The 21,299-nt window shown below is 38.4% G+C and overlaps 1 protein-coding gene across 4 annotated transcripts in view; it reads left to right on the forward strand.

Moving 5' to 3' along the window:
* The window catches only part of PPP3CC (protein phosphatase 3 catalytic subunit gamma), a 103,551-nt gene that overhangs the window by 12,739 nt on the left and 69,513 nt on the right, over positions 1-21,299 (forward strand). The window lies entirely within an intron of this gene.

The raw sequence follows: 21,299 nt of genomic DNA on the forward strand, positions 1-21,299 counted from the left end.
ATCCCAGGTTCCTGGGATCGAGGCCTGATTCGGGCTCTCTGCTTAGCGGGGAGCCTGCTTTCTCCTCTCTCTCTCTATTTCTGCCTCTCTGCATACTTGTGATCTCTCTCTCTCTGTTTCAAATAAATAAATAAAATCTTTAAAAAAAAAATATCCATATAGGGGCACCTGGGTGGCTCAGTGGGTTGGGCCTCTGCCTTTGGCTTAGGTCATGATCTCGGGGTCCTGGGATTAAGCCCTGCTCTCTGCTTGGTGGGGAGCCCAAGCTCTCTGCTCTCTCTGCCTGCTTCTCTGCCTACTTGTGATCTCTCTCTCTGTGTCTCTCTCTGTCAAATAAATAAATAAAATCTTTTTAAAGGATATCCATACATACAGTATATTATGTATATGTCTGGAACTTCTTTTTTCCCTTTTAGTATACCTTTTATTTATTTTATTTTGGTGCCAAGGGCAAAATGCTGCTATAACAATTATCTGTAAATGTGGAAATGGTTTGGAACTTTGAGAAGACGCAGCTCAAGTCTCAACTTTTTGTTTGTTTGTTTGTTTGTTTGGTTTTGTGTTTTAGGTATTTTATTTATTTACTTGAGAGAGAGAGAGAGAGCACAGAGGGAGAGGGAGAAGCAGATCCCTGCTGAGGAGGGAGCCTGATGTGGGGCCCATCACAGGGCCCTGGGATTACGACCTGAGCCAAAGGCTGATGCTTAACCAACTGAGCCAGCAACATGCCCCTCAAGTCCCAATTTTCTGATGTCCTTCCATAATTTCTGTAGCCACCACTTATATCCCTTTATAGACTTCCCTACTTAGAGTCTGTACCATACAGTGTATTGTTTAACTGTTCTGTGTTCATATTAAATCTTATGATTTGAATATGAGTTATTTTTTCTACTTAAATAGAACATAGGGGAGCCTGGCAGACTCAGTCATTGGAGCATACAACTCTTGATTTTCAAGGGTTGAGTTTGAGTCCCACGTTAAGTGTAGAGATTCCTTAAAAATAAAACCTTTTTAAAATTTATTTATTATTATTTATTTATTTATTTATTTATTTGACAGAGAGAGAGAGATCACAAGTAGGCAGAGAGGCAGGCAGAGAGAGGAGGAAGCAGGCTCACTGCTGAGCAGAGAGCCCGATGCGGGGCTTGATCCCAGGACCCTAAGATCATGACCTGAGCCGAAGGCAGAGGCTTAATCCACTGAGCCACCCAGGTGCCCCTATTATTATTATTTTTAAAGACCTTATTTATTTGACAGCACAAGCAGGGGGAGCAGCAGGCTGAGGGAGAGGGAGAGGGAGAAGCAGAAGCAAGCTCCATGCTGAGGAGAGACTGATGAGGACCCTGGGATCATGACCTGAGCTGAAGGCAGATATTAACTGACTGAGCCACCAAGGCGGCCCTTAAAAATAAATTCTTAAAAAAAAAAAAAAAAAAAAAAAAGAACATAAAGTTCTTCTAGGTAGAGTCCAAGTGTTAAAATTGTATAATCTGTAAATGACTTACACAGATTGAACATGTAATAAGGCCAAATAAATATTGGATAATTTAACTACTTCCCTAGTATTTTTGAATTTTACTTAAAGAACCCTTCCACCTCTCTTTCTCCTATAGATTTCAGAACTTTAGACTTTAACAAATATACTTATTATCCTGTTCCATAAAGTCTATGCATAGAAACTTAGATCAATTCTAAATAGAATTATTATTGAATGTTTTGTTTTTCAGTTACTGCCCTAGTCTTTTAGCTTTTAAAAGGATGACACTGGATGATTAGACTTGAATTGTTAACTTCCTCCAATGGTATTGTTGGAGATGAAGCTAAAATGTCAGAGTTTTATAGAGAAACGGGAAAGTTGGTGATTGTACCCAAACTTTCCTAGCTTTTGTTATTAGAAAGAGAAAAAGGTAGTTTTAACTGTGGTCAGTAAATTTCTTTACGTTTATTGCTTTTAAATTAAGTTAAGGAGGTCAGCAATAGTAAGTAGAATAAGAGAATAAAATGATTCATTATTATGAAGAAGAATGGTGAAGTCTTAGCATGTGACATTGTGTTTCACATATTGAAGTTGACATTAGGTAAATTTAGTAATTTATTTTTTAAAATATTTGTTCTATTTTATGATAAAGCCACAAGTTGCTCACTATTCCTTGTGCAATCCAGTGTGAAGTTGGTTTTTTTTTTTAAGGTTTTATTTATTTGAGAGAAAGAGTGAGCTAGTGAGAGTGTGAGGAGCTCGCATGTGAGTGGGGGGAGGGGCAGAGGGAGAGCGAGAAGCAGACTCCCTGCTGAACAAGGAGCCCCATGTTGGCAGATGCTTAACAGATTAAGCCACTTAGGTGCCCCTGGTTATGAAGTTTTTGAGTGATTTTGTGTATTTCCATAAGAATTAGAGTGGATTCAAGATGACCACTAATAATCACTGTCACTCACTTTGTTGGGGGGGGTTGTATCTAAAAGAGACAGTTATAGCTAATTTATCTGGAATTGTGTAAAATCCTTTAGTTTCCATGAGAGTATATCTTGCATATTTGTTGTGTGTTATGCCTACATAGTTCTCATTTGGATTTAAACTTTAGTGGGCTCTCAGGGAACTTATTTTCATTCTAACCCATGTTATATTACTTTGAATTATATATTAAGAAAAAGCGTTAGAGATTATTTGTTAAAGCAGTATAACAAAAAAGGTATAAGAGGTTAGTTTCTGGAATCAACTGACCTGGAATCACACTCCACCTCCTCCAGCTGAGTTGTGAGATCTTTGACAAATTTTCCAACTTCCCTAACATTGGTTATCACATCTGTCAAATAGAGATAATAATACTTAATAGAGAGACGACTGGGTGGCTCAGTTCGTTAAGCATCTGCCTTCAGCCCAGGTCATGATCCCAGGGTCCTAGGGTCGAGTCCTACATTGGGTTCCTTGTTCAGTGGAGAGACTGCTTCTCCTTCTGCCTGCCGCTCCCCCTGCTTGTGCTCTGTCTCTCTCTGACAAATAAATAACATATTTAAAAAAATAAAACTTAATAAAGTGTTATTAGATTAAATGAGAATATATATGAAGTCATTAGCATAATGCCTGTTGTGTAGTTAGCATACAACTAGTAAACATCATGATCACTGTAGTTATTATTACAATTCCAGTTAAGAAAATTAAAATCTAAAACCTATATTGAAACCTAAGGTTTTGTGGATATCATAGTTTTGACAATTTTGTACGACATAATTACTTCTGTGTCAGAGATTTTTAACTAACTTGTATCAGCAACTTGAATGTACTAATAATAACAACACAATTGCCAAGTAGGGTATATCCCAGGAATGCAGAGTTGGTTTGAAAATCAATCAGTATAATCTACCATGGTAACCATATGAGAAAACTCATATGATTACTTCAGTAAATTCAGGAAAACCAATTGACAAAAATTCTGTACCCATTCATGATTTAAACAAACCTCAGAAAACTAGGAATAGGATAGGGGAGCTTCTTCAACTGATGATCATTTAAGAAAAACCCACAACAAATTCATAATGGTAAAATATTGAGTGCTTTACCCCTAAGATTAGGAATAAGGCAACAATGCCCCTGCTTGCTACTTCTGGTCAACATTGTAACTGGTTGTCCTAGCCATTGAAATAGGGCAAGAAGTAGAACAAAAACAAAACAAAAAGGCATATAGTTTGGAAGAGAAGAAATAAAAATGTTTCTATTTACAAATTGCAAGACTGTGTGTAAAAAGTCTTAGGTAATCTGCCAAATAACCATTAGTAACAGGATTTAGCAAAGTAAAAGGATACAAGGTGAATATATAAAAATCAATTGTTTTTTTTTTTTTTGAAAGATTTTATTTATTTATTTATTTGACAGATAGAGATCACAAGTAGACAGAGAGGCATGCAGAGAGAGAGAGGAGGAAGCAGGCTCCCTGCTGAGCAGAGAGCCCCATATGGGGCTCCATCCCAGGACCCTGGGATCATGACCCGGGCTGAAGGCAGAGGTTTTAATCCACTGAGCCACCCATGCGCTCCAAAGTCAATTGTATTTTTATATACTATCAGCAAACAATTGGGAAATGAATTATTTTACTTTTACTTAGAATATTTCTAAAACCCAACGTGGGGCTTGAACTCACAACCCCAGTCGGTGGTATTCTCCACCGACTGAGCCAGCTAGGTGCCCTCACATAGTATTTTTAAGTAAACTTTATCCTCCTAAAACAAACTACTAATCCCTAGTACACAGGGAGTCTCAATTTATTTCCTTCTTTCAGGCTTTCAGTACAACTTCGTAATAGTCTATTAACTTAAGATCTCATTTTAACAAAGATAAGTCATTTGCACTAAATCCTGCATTAATTTTAGGGTATAGTTTTCATATCTTTTTTTTTTTAATAAACTTTATTGAGGTTTATTTAGGTACAATAAACTACATCCATTAAAGTGTAAAAGTTGGTAAATTTTGACACATGTATATATTTGTCAAAACCACAATCTTGATCAAGATACAGAACATCTCCATTACTACCAAAAGATCCTCTCCTCTGCCCCCAGTACCTCAACCACTGATCTGCTTTCTGTCACTAGACAAATCTGGACTTTTCTAGTTTTATATAAATGGCACTGTCCAGTATATAGTCATTTAAAACCCACGAAATACTTGGGAATAAATGTGACAAAATGCATAAAATCTCTTTACTGAAAACTACAGTACATTCCTGAGGGAAATTAAAGACCTAACTATAAGGAGAGTTGGGGCGCCTGAGTGGCTCAGTGGCTTAATAAGCCTCTGCCTTCGACTCAGGTCATGATCTCAGGGTCCTGGGATCGAGTCTCACCTCGGGCTCTCTGCTCAGCTGGGAGCCTGCTTCCCCCACCCCCTTCTCTGCCTGCCTCTCAGCCTACCTGTGATCTCTCTGTCAAATAAATAAAATCTTTAAAAAAAAAAAAAAACCCACGTTGGGTGTAGAGATTGCCTAAAAAGAAAAAAAACAGGGACACGTGGGTGGCTCAGTTGGTTAAGCATCTGCCTTTTGCTCAGGTCATGATTCCAGAGTCCTGAAATCAAGTCCCTCATCAGGCTCCTTGCTTCAAGGGGAGCCTGCTTCTCCCTCTGCCTGCTGCTTCCCCTGCTTGTGCGTGAGCTCTCTCTCTCTGACAAATAAATAAATAAGTAAGTAAATAAAATAAAACATTGCCTGGAGTTGAAATGCCTTTTAAAAGTGTGCTTTAGGGAAAGAAATATTTGCCCTTTACTGCTAGCTTTAGTATGTGGGTGTGTTTTTAGTCATCGTTTTATTTAACTGCAAATCACAGAAAAAGAAAGAAAAGTGAGCAAAGGATATGATGTTTATAGATAATTTATAAATAAATACATTTAAATGGTTGATAAACATGTGAACTTGTATGAACAAAGGTAATTTGTTGCTATGTTTTTCCTGATAGCAAAGAAAAAATAACTGCAATGTTTAATAACAGGTTAGGTGAATTATATTATCTCTATGATAGAGAGTCTGAAAATTATAGAAGAATATTTATTGTTATGAGAAAAATTTAGTAGTTTGTTACAAAATTCAAAAGATTACAGGGTTGTATAATGCAAGTAATTCTAAAATAGTTTGTTTAAATATTTAAGATGTTAAGATACATACCAAAATTTTAAATAGTTGTTTTTGGCACTCTCAAGAGATTTGTTTCTATTTTGTGGTAGTTATTGGTTTTTTATTTTTTATTTTATTTTTATTTTATTTATTTTTTATTTTTTATTTTATGTTTTGTAGTCTTTTTAAGATTATTATTTTTTAAATTTTTAGGTCCCATGCCCAGCATGGGACTTGGACTCATAATTCCCAGATCAAGGTGCACTTGTGCTCTTTAGTTTTTAAAAAAATCTTTTGCATTGAATTATAACATAGTATCTTTGATTTAGAGAAATCTTTTTTTTTTTTTTTAAGATTTTATTTATTTATTTGACAGAGAGATCACAAGTAGGCAGAGAGGCAGGCAGAGAGAGAGGAGGAAGCAGGCTCCCTGCAGAGCAGAGAGCCCGATGCGGGGCTCGATCCCAGGACTCTGAGATCATGACCTGAGCCGAAGGCAGCGGCTTAACCCACTGAGCCACCCAGGCGCCCCTGATTTAGAGAAATCTTTAAGAACAGTTTGAAGATTGGCTGAAGGTTGATAATTGTTGCTATGTGGGTATTCATTATGCTGTTCCACACTGTATAATAAAAATTTGTCCATAAAAGATGCAAAGCTAATTATCACTTCTAACTGCTGGCTGATTTAGATTTACCTTCCAAACAGGAAGAGATTTTGAATTTTGACACAAAGATCTGTTGATACCCATTGATGATCCATTAATGGTCTGGCGTCTTTTTAGCCTTTTTGAAACAGGTAATGAATTCTGTCTGCTGACAGCCAGCAATACTCTGATTCCTGGATGAGTTGTAGCTGATTGGATATTGGTAGTACTACTGTTGACTCATTTATAATAGAATTACATACATTTGTAGATTTTATTTTATTTATTCTTTTAAATAGGTAATAAAATAACATGGTATAGAGTTTTAAAAGGTATATATCATAAAGTCTTCTTCCTATTCCTAATTCTGGGCCGCCAGTTGCCTGCCATAAGGATGTTAAAGCCTACCATGAAAGGGCACCAGGAACATATCTATGGTTAGAAAATAAGTTCTCATTGATTTAGCTTGCTACAGCAGGGAATAGCACACACCAGAATAACTGTGGGGCATTTCAGAAGGGGAGAGTTAGCAAAGAAGATATACAAGGTTTTAGGAGCTGGAGTTAGTCACGGAGTGATTTTAGGGTAGAAATTAGTAGTTTGGGTGGGAATTGGCTAGAATCTGTAATTTAGGTGAGTTGATGGAATAGTCAGTGGCTTTATCTTTAGAACACATGAGTCCCTCAGGAGTTACAGTTGTATCAGTGTGTCTTGATATTGGAATATAATGAGCTAATGTTTGAAAACATTTGAGCTTGGGTAGTATGTAATGCACATTGTGGTTTGGTTTGGTTCAGTTTATCTGTTTTATAAATCATAGTGTTTTTCTGAGTGTTTGTGAGCAATTTGTGGTTTCTCTTTCAATCCTCAGTCTCTGCTTTTGATCATTTGTTAATGATGTTGAGAGACTTAACATTTAGGGGAAGTGATCAGTCAGGATCTGTATCATTGTTAGATAGGTTGTGAATGTTTATCAAGCTTTTTTTTTTTTTAAAGATTTTATTTATTTATTTGACAGAGAGAGATCACAAGCAGGCAGAGAGGCAGGCAGAGAGAGAGGAGGAAGCAGGCTCCCTGCTGAGCAGAGAGCCCGATGCGGGGCTCAATCCCAGGACCCTGAGACCACGACCCGAGCCGAAGGCAGCGGCTTAACCCACTGAGCCACCCAGGCGCCCCTTTATCAAGCTTTTGATGGTAGTAATTTTGACCTTTATAAGCACCAGGCCACTTTGTTCTGTTTCTTAGATTTGTTAAATCATCTAACATGATAATATGTGACTGTAGCATTTAAAACCTGGAGATCACACACACATGGCATTTACAACAAAACTTCAAACAAGAGTTACTATTAAAGTTTGAAATAATGTTCTATATATTCCATATCTATTTGGATCTTCCTTTATTAACCAAGTCATTTTTTCCCCTTTAGTTTTGGATATGGATTGTTCACCTTGTCAGTGTCTGAAGAATTTAGTCCTATATATGGTGATTGTCAGAGATAAAGGTCTTGGTAGTACTAAGAATAAAGGACAGGGTGTTTACTGACATCTGGAATCTTGAACTAGCAGAGAGAGAAAATAACCGAGAGAATAAAGGGCAAAATCATGCAAAGTACATGGTAATCTGTGGCTTCTAGCATCTCAGAGGTTGTGTTCTGATGATCTTAAAAGTAAGTAGTCTAGGGGCGTCTGGGTGGCTCAGTCGTTAATTGTCTGTGTTTGGCTCAGGTTATGACCCTAGGGTCCTGGGATCAAGCCCAGCATTGGGCTCCTGGCTCTGCAGGAAGCCTGCTTCTCCCTCTTCCACTTCCCCTGTTGTGTTCTCTGTCTTACTGTCTCTCTCTGTCGAATCTTTAAAAAAAAAAAAAAAAAAAAAAGGAAATAGTCTATTTACATTGTCTTCTGCTTTTGGACCAAAACAGTTTGGGAAATTCAGACTCAGTCACATTGTCTGACCATGGCAATGATGTCAACAATACACGTAATTTATTCTCTATAGTATCAATGGTTATGATACCTTTACAGAAGTTCTTTTGATAGGTCTCCACAAAGTTCAGTTGCTGATCTTTAGATTACAGTTGTCCGCTTCAGGTGAATGTAAGGAAGAAACAAAAATTACTTGTGGATGCTGAGTCTGGGCTTCAGTTTATTTATTATATTAACCAGCATTGTCAGAATGGAAGAGAGTGGAATCTTCTACTAAAGTACATAATCAGTTTTATAAAGAGTCACTGATTATCCTGAAAGTAAGAATATGCTGTGACCAAGGGAAATTGACAAATCTTCAGGCCATGGGTTTATCCTATAAAATGTATTACGAATTTCACCAGTACAAGCTTATTTAAGCCTAGAGAAAAAATCTTTTTGTAGACAGCTGTTGTGTTAGTCTTTGTGTATGAATATTTGTTTCCTTTAACCTGAAAGATACACAAACATTGTAGCATATTTACTTTTAACATATTTAACTTACACATGATAAATTTAGGAAGACTGAACTTTTTTTATCAGGTAGTTTTTTTTTTTTTAACCCAATTTTAATAAAGCAGAAAGCTCAATATTTTTGAATTAATGAAAAGTTGGAGGATGCCAAACAAAGCTGCTAATTTCTGTAATCCTTTAAAAACATTTTATTAATTAATTAATTAATTAATTAATTTTAAAGATTTTATTTATTTGAGAGAAGAGAGAGAGCACAAGCAGGGGGAGTGGCAGAGGAAGAAGGGGAAGCAGACTTCCCACTGAGCAGGAAGCCCGATGTGGGTCTCCATCCCACAACCTTGGGATCATGACCTGAGCCAAAGGCACATGCTTAACCAACTAGCCACCCAGGCTTGTTTTTAGAAACATTTTTAATAATCTTTATGTTGCCTAATGATCATTTATAAACCCAAAAATATTGTAGGTATGAGAAATAGCTTAATAGTTTTATTATTCTGAATTTAGAGAAGAACAAATTCAAAAGGAATTGTCATTTGACAAAATGTAAGTCATAACTATCCAAACAAATAGTTACAGGCAGTATCTTTATTTAATTTTTTTAGATTATATTTTTAAAAATTTTAAGTAATCTCTACCTCCAACTGGTGCTCAAACTCGAATCCCCAAGATCAAGAGTTGAATGCTCGATGACTGAGCCAGCCAGGTGTTCCCAGGCAGTATCTTTAAAAACAGTGATCATTAGGAATGTTAACTTTTCCCCAAAAGTAAAGAACTTAAAAAACAAAAGATTTATGAGTGTTTCAAAAAGCACAGAGAGGGGCACCTGGGTGGCTCAGTTGGATAAGCGGTTTAGCTCAGGTCATGATCCCAGGGTCGTGGGATTGATCCCCACATTAGGCTCTCTGTTCAGCTGAGAGCCTGCTTCTCCCTCTGCCTCTGCCTGCTGCTCCCCCTGCTTGGGCTCTCACTCTCTCTCTCTCAAATAAATAAATAAAATCTTTAAAAAAAAAAGCATAGAATGTTAACAGAATATTTTGATGATATAAGGGATGTGTTATCCAGGCACAAAATAGCTTTTGCTTTTTTTGACAAAAAGGAAATTAAATTCTAGTTTTACTCCATATTTTATTCATGGAGAAATTACATTAAAAAGATTTATAAGCCCTTATTTTTAAGCAATTTTTTTAATGTAATTGTTTTTTTAAAGATTTTATTTGAGAAAGAAAGAGAACACGTGCACAAGAAGGGGAGGGGCAGAGGCAGACTCCCTACTGAGCAGAGAGCCTGATGCAGGGCTCTATCCCAGAACCCTGAGATCATGACCTAAGCCAAAGGCAGACCCTTAACCAACTGAGCTAACTAGGTGCCCCTATTTTGTTTATTTTTTATGATAAACCTCTCACATTTGACCAATTTTATCAAAAATTTTAACATATTTTATTTCTCCCTTCAAATTCTTTTTTTTTTTTTAAGATTTTATTTATTTGACAGAGAGAGATCGCAGTAGGCAGAGAGAGAGAGAGAGGAGGAAGCAGGCTCCCTGCAGAGCAGAGAGCCAGATGCAGGGCTCGATCCCAGGACCCTGGGATCATGACCTGAGCCGAAGGCAGAGGCTTTAACCCACTGAGCCACCCAGGTGCCCCTTCAAATTCTTTTTTATACCTATTAAGGACCCAGACAAATAAAGTGTACTTACTCTCAGACCTTGTACCTTTATAGTATATTGTCAAAATTTTTTTTAAGATTTTATTTATTTATTTGACAGATAGAGATCACAAATAGGCAGAGAGGCAGGCAAAGAGATAGTGGGGAAACAGGGTCCCCACTGAGCAGGGAGACCGATATGGGGCTCAATCCTAGGACCCTGGGATCATGACCTGAGCCGAAGGCAGAGGCTTTAACCCACTGAGCCACCCAGGCGCCCCTATACTGTCAAAAAATTTTTTTTCACTCTATTCTTTCACATCTTGGTGCAACCAGAAATTTCTCTTTTTTTTTTCCCCTCAGATTTACTGAGATATAATTGACAAGGTGTACAATGTGTAATTTGATACACCTATATATTTTGCAAAATGATTTACCACCATAGGATTAGCTAACAATGTATAACGCCATATAATTACCATTTCTTTTTTGTGGTGAAACACAACATTTATTATTTAAGACAAAATTATTCTCTTTATTTCTAGATAAACAAAAACACATCTGATACTACACATTCTCATTCCCTTGTCTTTACACATATTCTTTTATATTCATTTGAAATCAGTATAACTGCAAGACAATGTTACAGTTAAGGGCCAAGTGAAAAGGATTTTCTGAAAGTGGTATATCTACCACCTGAATAATCTCGTAACTTCCAGAGAGTTAAAAATTATAAGGGCTTTTCATTCATTATTTCTTTTCTTCTTCTTCTTCTTCATCTTCATCTTCGTCGTCGTCTTCTTTTTTTTAAAAGATTTTATTTATTTATTTGAGAAAAAGAGCATAGGCAGAAGAGCGGCAGAGGGAGAAGGCTCCTGAGCAGGGAGTCTGATGTGGGGCTGGATCCCAGGACCCCGAGATCATGATTTGAGCTGAAGGCACTCAACCAACTAAGCCACCCAGGTGCTCTTTTCATTATTTCTTAAGGATTAATTTCTAAATTCTTTTTAGGGTGATGCCAATTAGCCTTTTCCAGGTTTTGCATCTCCAGGGCACATCAAAATATGGCCTACCTTGCTAGGGAGATCTATACAAGGCTGATTTTTTTTTTTTTTTTCAATGAATTTTCTCCTTTAAAAAAAAATTATTTATTTATCTTAGAAGGAGAGAGTGAGAGAGCACATGAATGGGGAAGGGGTTGAGGGATAGGGACCTAAGCTGAAATCAAGAGTTGGACACCCAACCAACTGAACCACACAGATGACCCTAAACTTTCTCCTTCTTATCTTGGGGTTTGAGGATTCTTTCAGGGAGGCAGTTTTAGAATTTGAATTGCATTTAGAAATTTCTACATGTTAAGGAATGTAGACCATTGGATAGTCAGAATTCTGTTTCCTTTTTTCTTTTCTTTTTTTAAAAAAGATTTCTTTTTTTTTTTAAAGATTTTGTTTATTTATTTGCCAGAGAGAAAGAGATCACAAGCAGGGGGAGCAGTAGGCAGAAGAAGCAGCAGCCTTTCCGCTGAGCAGGGAGCCCAATGTGGGACTCGATCCCAGGACCCTGGGATCATGACCTGAGCCACCCAAATATCCTAAGATTTATTTATTTTTAGGGAGAAATAGAGAGAGTGTGGGAGGGGAGGGGCAGAGGGAGAGGGAGAATCTCAAGCAGACTCCTTACTGAGCATGAAGCCATTTCGAGGCTCCATCTCATGACCCTGAGATCATGACCTGAGCCGAAATCAAGGGTCAGTCACTTAACCAACTCAAGTGCCATCCAGGCACAGTGCCTTTTTCCTTTTAAGGTGCTTCTCAGGTAATCTTGTTCATGTCAGTAGTTCCCCAAGAGGACATTTAGAATTTAGATCTTTTTCTTGGTGAAGTTATGCCATTTGTTGAGTTATAATCTGAAAATATGAAAGAAGTAGATAGAGGAGGTACAGAGTGGACATCGATATAGACTGAGAAAACTCTTAAATGACATGCAGTAAGTATGGTGCTTTGCAACCACCTGTTTCCACAAGACAGGAAGTGACACCAAAGATCAGCTGTCATCAACTGAGGACTTGTCAGAGCCTCTGCTCCAGGCAGACAAAACTAAGCAAAAGGTATCTCAAGATTATAAGGACTAAGGAAAGTCCTTAGGAGGCTTTAGAAAACATGACCCAAGACAAAGTTTACATAAAGATGCTGGTCTGATCAGACCTTCTGAACTTGTCAGTTTTCGGAGCTGGCGGGAAGAAAGACTTATTAGGCCTATGTCTGTTCCGTTCTGTGGACTTCCTCTTATAGATGAATGACACTCAAGATAGTGAACAAGGAGTGCCTGCCTGGGTATGTAGAGCATGTGACTCTTAATCTCATGGTGGTGAGTTCAAGCCCCATGCTGGGTGTAGAGCTTAAACAACAACAACAAAAAGGAGACTCAACAATCAGACAAATGATAGGAATGCTGTTAGTTAGGTAGAAGTCAGATTTCACTCCTGAACAGTATAATCTGGTAAAACTTACAGTCAGAGAACCCAACTTTTACCTTGATCCTGAAGCGCCCAACAGAATTATTGAAGCTCAGAGACCTCACTGTTACACACAGGGTGGCCTTAAGCAAGTGGAAATCAAGTGGTCACATGTGCACACTATGACAAAGCCATAGGTCTTCCCAGAAACAAGGAGGTCAGCTGAATCTTAGTGGAAATGCCAGTTGTTAAATAGCCGGACACCCTTAAGCCAGAGATCATCAAGGACTTACTTGTAGGTAAGAAAGAAGACTTAGGTGTATTAACGCGCTGCAACAAGCAGAGAGAACCAGAGGAATGAGGGACCGTCTCAAAAGAGGGGACACTTAGGAAAACCTGCTCACTGGGGACGGTTGTTAGATTTTAGGTGGAAGTTTGTAATCTGAGCAAGGATTAGTTAGAATTTGTTCACTAGATGCGTTGCTACAACTCATTAAGTTCTAGTAGAAGGTCATATCTAGTGTCTGTGCAATTACTATTAGTTTGTGTGAGGTCTTATCTTAGAACATACGGATTTGAAGTCTGGTGTGAAAAAGAGTTTGAACTCAACACCAAAAAAAAAAATCTGATTAAAAAATGGACAGAGGGGGGCGCCTGGGTGGCTCAGCGGGTTAAAGCCTCTGCCTTTGGCTCAGGTCATGATCCCAGGATCCTGGGATCGAGCCCCACATCAGGCTCTCTGCTCGGCGGGGAGCCTGCTTCCTCCTCTCTCTCTCTCTCTCTCTCTCTCCGCCTGTCTCTCTGCCTACTTGTGATCTCTGTCTGTCAAATAAATAAATAAAATCTTTAAAAGAAAAAAATGGACAGAGGAGCTGAATAGACATTTTTCCAAAGAAGACATGTCCAACAGACGCATGAAAAAATGCATCAACATCCCTGATCATCAGGGAAATGCAAATCAGAAAACCACAATGAAGTATCACCTCACACCTGTCAAATGGCTCAAATAAAAAACATAAGAAGTAACCAGTGTCAGCAGGGATGTGGAGAAAAGGGAGTAATTGTGCACTGTTGGAGGAAATGTGAATTGATATAACCACTATGGAAAACAGTATGGAGGTTCCTCAAAATGTTAAAAATAGAAATACCATATGATCCAGTCATTCCACTACTGGGTATTTACCCAAAGAAAATGAAAACACCGGGACGCCTGGGTGGCTCAGTGGGTTAAAGCCTCTGCCTTTGGCTCAGGTCGTGATCCCAGGGTCCTGGGATCCAGTCCCACATCGGGCTCTCTGCTCAGCAGAGAGCCTGCTTCCCCCTCTCTCTGCCTGCCTCTCTGCCTACTTGTGATCTCTGTCTGTCAAATAAATAAATAAAAACCTTTAAAAAAATTAAAAAAAAAATGAAAACACCAATTTGAAAAGATACATGTATCCCTGTGTTTATTGCAGCATATTTTTAATAGCCAGGTTATGTAAGCAGTCTAAACCTAAGTGTCCCAGATGAGTGGATAAAGAAGTGGGGTACACATGTGCGTGCGCGCACACACACACACACACACAGGAATATTACTTGGCCATAAAAAAGAAATTAGATTTTGCCATTTGAGACAACATGGATGGACCTAAAGGGTATTATGCTAAGTGAAATAAGCCAGACAGTGAAAGACAAATACCATATGGTTTTACTTGTATGTGGAAACTAAAAAACAAAAACAAATGAACAAACAAAAAAATAGAGAATAAACTGGTGATTGCCAGAGAGGAGGTATGTGGGGGTCGGGTGGGGTGGGTGAAATAGATAAGGAGAAAAATGAAAAAAAAAATGGAGTTTGAGTTTAGATGGTCTGTAATGCATGTTGTGGTTTGGTTTGGTTCAATTTATCTGTTTTATGAGTCATAGCACAGTTACACATTATGGCTTTTGTTGCAATTCTTAGAGATAGCCTGTGTTAGTTTCTCGTGTATTTAAAGCTGTATTTATAATTGTTGAAAGGTTATAGAAAAGAATTATGACTCTAAGAATTTTGCATTCATTTTCTATTGCTGTGTAACAAATTACCACAAACTCAGTGGTTGAAAAGAGCAACCAATTTTTAGCTCAAAGTTCTGTGGGTCAAAAGTCCAATCATAGCATGGACTTCTCTGTTCAGGATCTCAAAGGCTAAAATCAAAGTGCCCAACAGATGGAGTTTTCATGTGGAGCCTCTGGGGGAGAATCTGTTTTTAAGCTCATTGAAGTTGTTGGCAATTCTCGTGGTAGTAGGAATGAAGTCCCTGTTTTTTGCTGGCTTTCAACCAGGGGTCACTTCTAGAGGCTGCCTGCATTCCTTGCTACATGGTCCCTTCTGTCTTGAAGCCAACAATGCAGATCTTGCAAATAAAATCTGTCTTATACTTCAACTCTCTGAAATCTTATGTATGTTACCTCTAGATCCAGATTTAAAGGTCTCATATGATTAGATCAGGCCCACCTGGATAATCTTATTTAAAGGTCACCTGATTTGGGACCTTAATTATGTTTGCAGACTCCTTTCACAGCAGTACCTACATTATTGTTTGATGGAATAACTGGGAGAAAATGTGTGTATACCATGGGCCAGAAATCTTGGGCCTACCCCCTGCCTACCATAATATCTTTTTAATGCTCTGAAGCATAAGCCTCTGTGACATCTTAGTAACTCTTGGTGGTTTTAGGTGTAACTTAAGTTTGAGGTTGAATTTCTCATTATTACTGGTAAGAGTCAGTTTGGGATACAGCTCTGCTGATCTGAGAAAAGTCTAATTTATGTATTAAACTGATTACCATTGGGAAAGCTATTGCCAATGGTGTTGCTTTGTGGGGTTTTTTTGTTGTTGTTGTTGTTGTTTGGCCTTGGCATCTGTTACTTTTCTTTTCTTTTTTTTAAGATTTTTTTTCTTTATTTGAGAGAGAATGAGAGAGAGAGCATGAGAGCGGGATGAGAAGGGGGAGGGTCAGAGGAAGAAGCAGACTCCTTGCTGAGCAGGGAGACTGATGTGGGACTCTACTGTGGGACTCTACCCTGGGACTCCAGGATCATGACCCAAGCCAAAGGCAAGTTGCTTAACCAACCGAGCCACCCAGGCGCCCTGTTACTTTTCTTTCAATAAAGTCTATAAAACTTGGAAAAAATGGAATGTAGGGCAAAGCAGATAGAAAAAAAACAAACCCATCTGTAGTGCACTCTTCGTTATACTTCTAATCATTTTAGAGTTTTTTTGTTCAGTTAAAATATCATTATAAGGGACGCCTGGGTGGCTCAGTGGGTTAAACCCTCTGCCTTCGGCTCAGGTCATGATCTCGGGGTCTTGGGATCGAGCCCCGCATAGGGCTCTCTGCTCAGCAGGGAGCCTGCTTCCCTCTCTCTTTGCCTGGCTCTCTGTCTACCTGTGATCTCTGTCTGTCGAATAAATAAATAAAAATCTAAAAAAAAAAATCATTATAATCATATAGTATATGAAATAATTACATATGCTGACTTCTTAAGTATATGTTTTTCTTTGATTATAAAAGTAATACAATCATTGAAAAAGGTTAAAAAATAGGAAAGTAAGAATAAAAAAATTAGTGCACTAGTACTAGCACTACCAGCACTAATTCTTGGGTATATTTCCCTAGTGCCTTTTGTAATGTATTCTTTAGTCACAGTTTAGATCCTATTGTATGGATTTATTTTCAGTAGAATTACCACTGGAACACTTATAGATTTTAAGTAAGAGGCATTCAATATATTATATATTGCTAAGTAGTTTTTTGTGTCTTAACCTTTAAAAATGACTTCACTGGGGCACTGGGTTGGCTTAGTGTTAGGGCATCCGATTCTTTATATCAGCTCGGGTTATGATCTCACGGTCGTGGGATTGAACCCTGCTCGGAAGGCAGCTATGCTCACCACTATACCACCAACGCTGAACCCCGCTCGGAAGGGAGCCTGCTTAAGATTCTCTTTCTCCCTCTCCCTCGGCCCCCATCCTGGCATGTATATACTCTCTCTCTAAAATAAAATAAACCGGGGCGCCTGGGTGGCTCAGTGGGTTAAGCCTCTGCCTTCGGCTCAGGTCATGATCCCAGGGTCCTGGGATCGAGTCCCATGTCGGGCTCTCTGCTCAGCGGGGAGCCTGCTTCCCCCTCTCTCTCTGCCTGCCTCTCTGCCTACTTGTGATCTCTGTCTGTCAAACAAACAAACAAACAAACAAATAAATAAATAATCTTAAAAAAAATAATAAAATAAAATAAAATAAATCTTAAAAAAAATGAGTTCACTTTGTAGGACTTTTAGATTCATAAATGTTTCTTTTATTTTCAAAGTTGTACATGTGTATGTATATGTATATATTTGTGTGTATATATGTATTGGTACAGGTCATAATCAATATTTACTGAATATTTAAAAAAACAAAACAAAACAAAACAACGCCACCATCTGTCCAAATTGACTTACTCCCTAAGGGTCCCTGACAGCTGAGTTTTCACTGTTTATTATTATCATCAGTGGATCAGGGATACCAGCATTTCCACTGGCTCTTCCATCTTCTTGCTTGGGATAGGATACCCTGGCTCTGGCATCCCTATGTGGGACAGCAGCTCAAGAGAGGAGACTGCTTTGAAAAGAGTTTTTTCTTTTTCTTTTTTTTTTTTTTTTTTTTAAGTTTTATTAAGTAATCTCTATGCCCAATGTGGGCTTGAACTCGATCTTGAGAACAAGTTGCATGCTCTTCCAACTGAGTCAGCCAGGTACCCCAAAAAGAGGTCTTTTTTTTTTTAAATAATCTTTTAGAGAGAGAGCGCATGTGTGCTAGTAGGGGGAGGGGCCAAAAGGGAGAGGGAGGGAGAGAATCTTAAGCAGACTCTTGAGGGTGGACCCCTGATATGGCTGGATCTCATGACCCAAGATCATGAGACCTGAGTCAAAAACCAGAGTTCTACACTTAACTGACTGAGCCACCCAGGCGCCCACTGCCCCCACCAAAAGAGGTCTTAAAAGAACATTTTATTTTTTATTTTTTTTTTAATTTTTTTTTTAAAGATTTTATTTATTTATCTGACAGACAGAGATCACAAGTAGGCAGAGAGGCAGGCAGAGAGAGAGAGAGAGAGAGAAGATGAAGCAGGCTCCCTGCAGAGCAGACAGCCCGATGCGGGGCTCCATCCCAGGACCCTGGGACCATGACCTGGGCCGAAGGCAGAGGCTTTAACCCACTGAGCCACCGAGGCCCCTTAAAAGAACATTTTAGACTTAATAAAACAGCATTCTATGCCTCCTCTTATATATCTTCTCCTGGTTTCTTATACTATCATGCCAAAATGTTTCAGCTGAAGGTACAGACTGATATCAGACCTCAGTGCACTGTCTTTCTTGTGAAACACTGATAGGGCTCTCTTGCTATGTAAATTTTTGTAAAGATTTATTTATTTACTTGAGAGAAGAGAGAGAGTATGCAAGCAGTGGGAGGAGCAGAAGAAGAGGGACAAGCAGCCTCCAACCTGAGTGTGGAGCCTGACCCAGGGCTCAATCCCATGACCCTGAGATCATGACCTGAGCCAAAATCAAGAGTTGGCCACATAACTGACTGAGCCACCCAAGTGCCCTTCTCGATGTGAATCTTTTTTTTTTTAAATATTTTATTTATTTGTTTACTTATTTGAGAAAGAGAGAACATGAATGGTAGGGAGGGACAGAGGGAGAAGGAGAAGCCGACTCCCTGCTAAGCAGGGAGCCTGACATAGGGCTCTGTTCCCGGACCCATGAGATCATGACCCGAGCTAAAGGCAGATGCTTAACTGACTAAGCCACCCAGGTACCCCTTGCTATGTGAATTTTTAAAGAATATAGAAAATCAGGGACGCCTGGGTGGCTCAGTTGGTTAAGTGACTGTCTTTGGCTCAGGTCACGATCCTGGAGTCCCAGGATTGAGTCCCACATCGGGCTCCCCGCTCGGCAGGGAGTCTGCTTCTCCCTTTGACCCTCCCCCTTCTCATGCTCTCTCTCTCTCAAATAAATAAATAAAATTAAAAAAAAAAGAATATAGAAAATCATTATTTGAGTTGCTTGACAATGAAAATAGTTTATTACTTACTATACTTTTAGTTTTGAGGAGAGAGGAGAGGTAAAGACAGATATTTTATTATGTTATTTTCCTTGCAGAGTGTCCAAAATGTAATTTGTAATTTGGATGTAGTTATTGACCATATCAAGAGAGTTTCTGTTTGAACAGTGGGGTGAAAAAAAGAATATCATTCCAGAAACACCTTTCCTGGGGTTGGGAAGGAACTAAAACGAAGATGTGCACACAAGGCAAGGTTTGATCTCAGAGTTACATAATCTTGAAATCAACCAGAACTTCTGAGTCTAGGGTTCAAAGTGAATAAAGCTTGACTTGAAAATCTTTATTAGTACCATGATGTCTTCATTTTAAACTGGGAATTTGACATTTTATTTTGAACCAAGTATTTTTAAAATTTTGCTTTATATCAATGGTTTATTTTTGCATTTTTATCCCTCCTGTTCATTTAGAAGAAAAAAATGCTGATTTAAAAAAATTTTTTTTTTAATTTTATTTATTTCTTTGACAGAGACAGATCACAAGTAGGCAGAGAGGCAGGCAGAGAGAGGAGGAAGCAGGCTCCCTGCTGAGCAGAGAGCCCGACTCGGGACTCCATCCCAGGACCCTGAGATCATGACCTCAGCCGAAGGCAGGGGCCTTAACCCACTGAGCCACCCAGGCGCCCTGATTTTTTTTTTTTTTAACAACTAGCAGATCAGAAAATATTTAGTTTATGCAACTTCTAATATAGCACCCTAAATTACTTTTGAAACATTTGGGAATGTATCTAATGTTTTCCTTATAATAAATGAATAAATATTCTCATTGGTAATAGCTTAGAAAATATAGGATGGACAATTTAAAAAGCGCTCTGATTTAGAGGTATTGTTAGAGGCATTGGGAACTTATTATTTTTTTTACTTTGAAATAGAGAAAATATGACAGATTCTCCTTTTCAAGAAATGGCCACAGCTGTATTTCTAGTCCAGATACTCACAGGATTTTGCCACTCTCCATTAATAGGTGGAATCCATTTCCTCTCCCCTTGAATTTGGGCAGGCTTGCTACTGTTCCAACCAGCTGGGTGTGGTGGGAGTGATAGGATGTGATTTCTTTCTTTTTTTTTTTTTTTAAAGATTTTATTTATTTGTTTGAAAGAGAGACAGTGAGAGAGAGCATGAGCGAGGAGAAGGTCAGAGAGAGAAGCAGACTTCCCGAGGAGCTGGGAGCCCGATGCGGGACTCGATCCCGGGACTCCGGGATCATGACCTGAGCCGAAGGCAGTCATCCAACCAACTGAGCCACCCAGGCGTCCCTAGGATGTGATTTCTGAAGCTAGAATATAAAAAGGATACAGGTTCCTCTTGGCTTTTTCTTTTTCTTGGGATCCATGTTCTTGGAATTCAGTCACGTGAGCAGGCCACGTGTAGATCTTCTCATCCCAAACCTGAGCTAAGCCTCAGCCAATAGCCCGTGTTAACCACTGGATGAGTGAGTGAGTGAGCTTTCAGATGATTCCAGCCCCTGGTTACCAAGTATCTGGTGGAGCTCTAGATATCATGGAAGAGAAACAAGTCAGCCCCACTGTTTCCAGTGCTGAATTCATGGTCCACAGAATCTCTGGGAGGTAACAATAATTATTGTTGTTTTAAAGCCACTAAGTTTTGGGGTGTCTGGGTGGCTCAGTTGGTGAAGTGTCTGACGCCTGGTTTTGGCTCAGGTCATGATCTCAGGGTTGTGAGATCAAGCCCTGGATTGGCCTGCTTAAGATTTTCTCTCTCCCTCTGCTCCTCCACCCCTCTCTAAAAAGAGAAGAAAAAAGAAAAAAGAAAGTCACTAAGTTTTAGGTAATTTGTTACACAACAGTAAATAATTATGTGCAAGTTTTAGACATCCATTATAGGGGAATAATCAGATGTGGACAAGGATATAGGTGTATGTATATATATATATATATATATATATACACACACACACATATATATATATTCTTATATATATATAAGAATTTTCACTATAATATAATTTATAATAGTATATAAATTTTTTTCTGAAAAAGCCTGTCAGTAAGAAAATCATTAAATTTGTGATACATCTATTATTTCCTCAAAGAAATTAAGTTTCTATATTTTCAAAAAAGAAAGTTTAAAGAATTTCTGCATAGTCTATTCTGTTATGATTATTAAAAAATATAAAATATAAAACTCATTAAATTGTATGCTTATGTAAGTAAAGATGATTAAGGAAGGTAGTATATATCTGATGAAGGGGACCTACTCAGAATATGTAAGAACTTTTATTAGTTAATGGAAATAATATATTAAGTAAATTTTTAAATGGATAAAAAGATTGATTAGAGATGTCCCAAAGATAGCTAAATGGCCAATAAACAGATGGAGATGTGCTCAACATCATTTTTCATCACGGATTTGTAAATTAGAACCCCAAAGAGG

Source organism: Lutra lutra, chromosome 2 (assembly GCF_902655055.1).
Source record: "Lutra lutra chromosome 2, mLutLut1.2, whole genome shotgun sequence".
Classification (NCBI taxonomy): domain Eukaryota; kingdom Metazoa; phylum Chordata; class Mammalia; order Carnivora; family Mustelidae; genus Lutra; species Lutra lutra.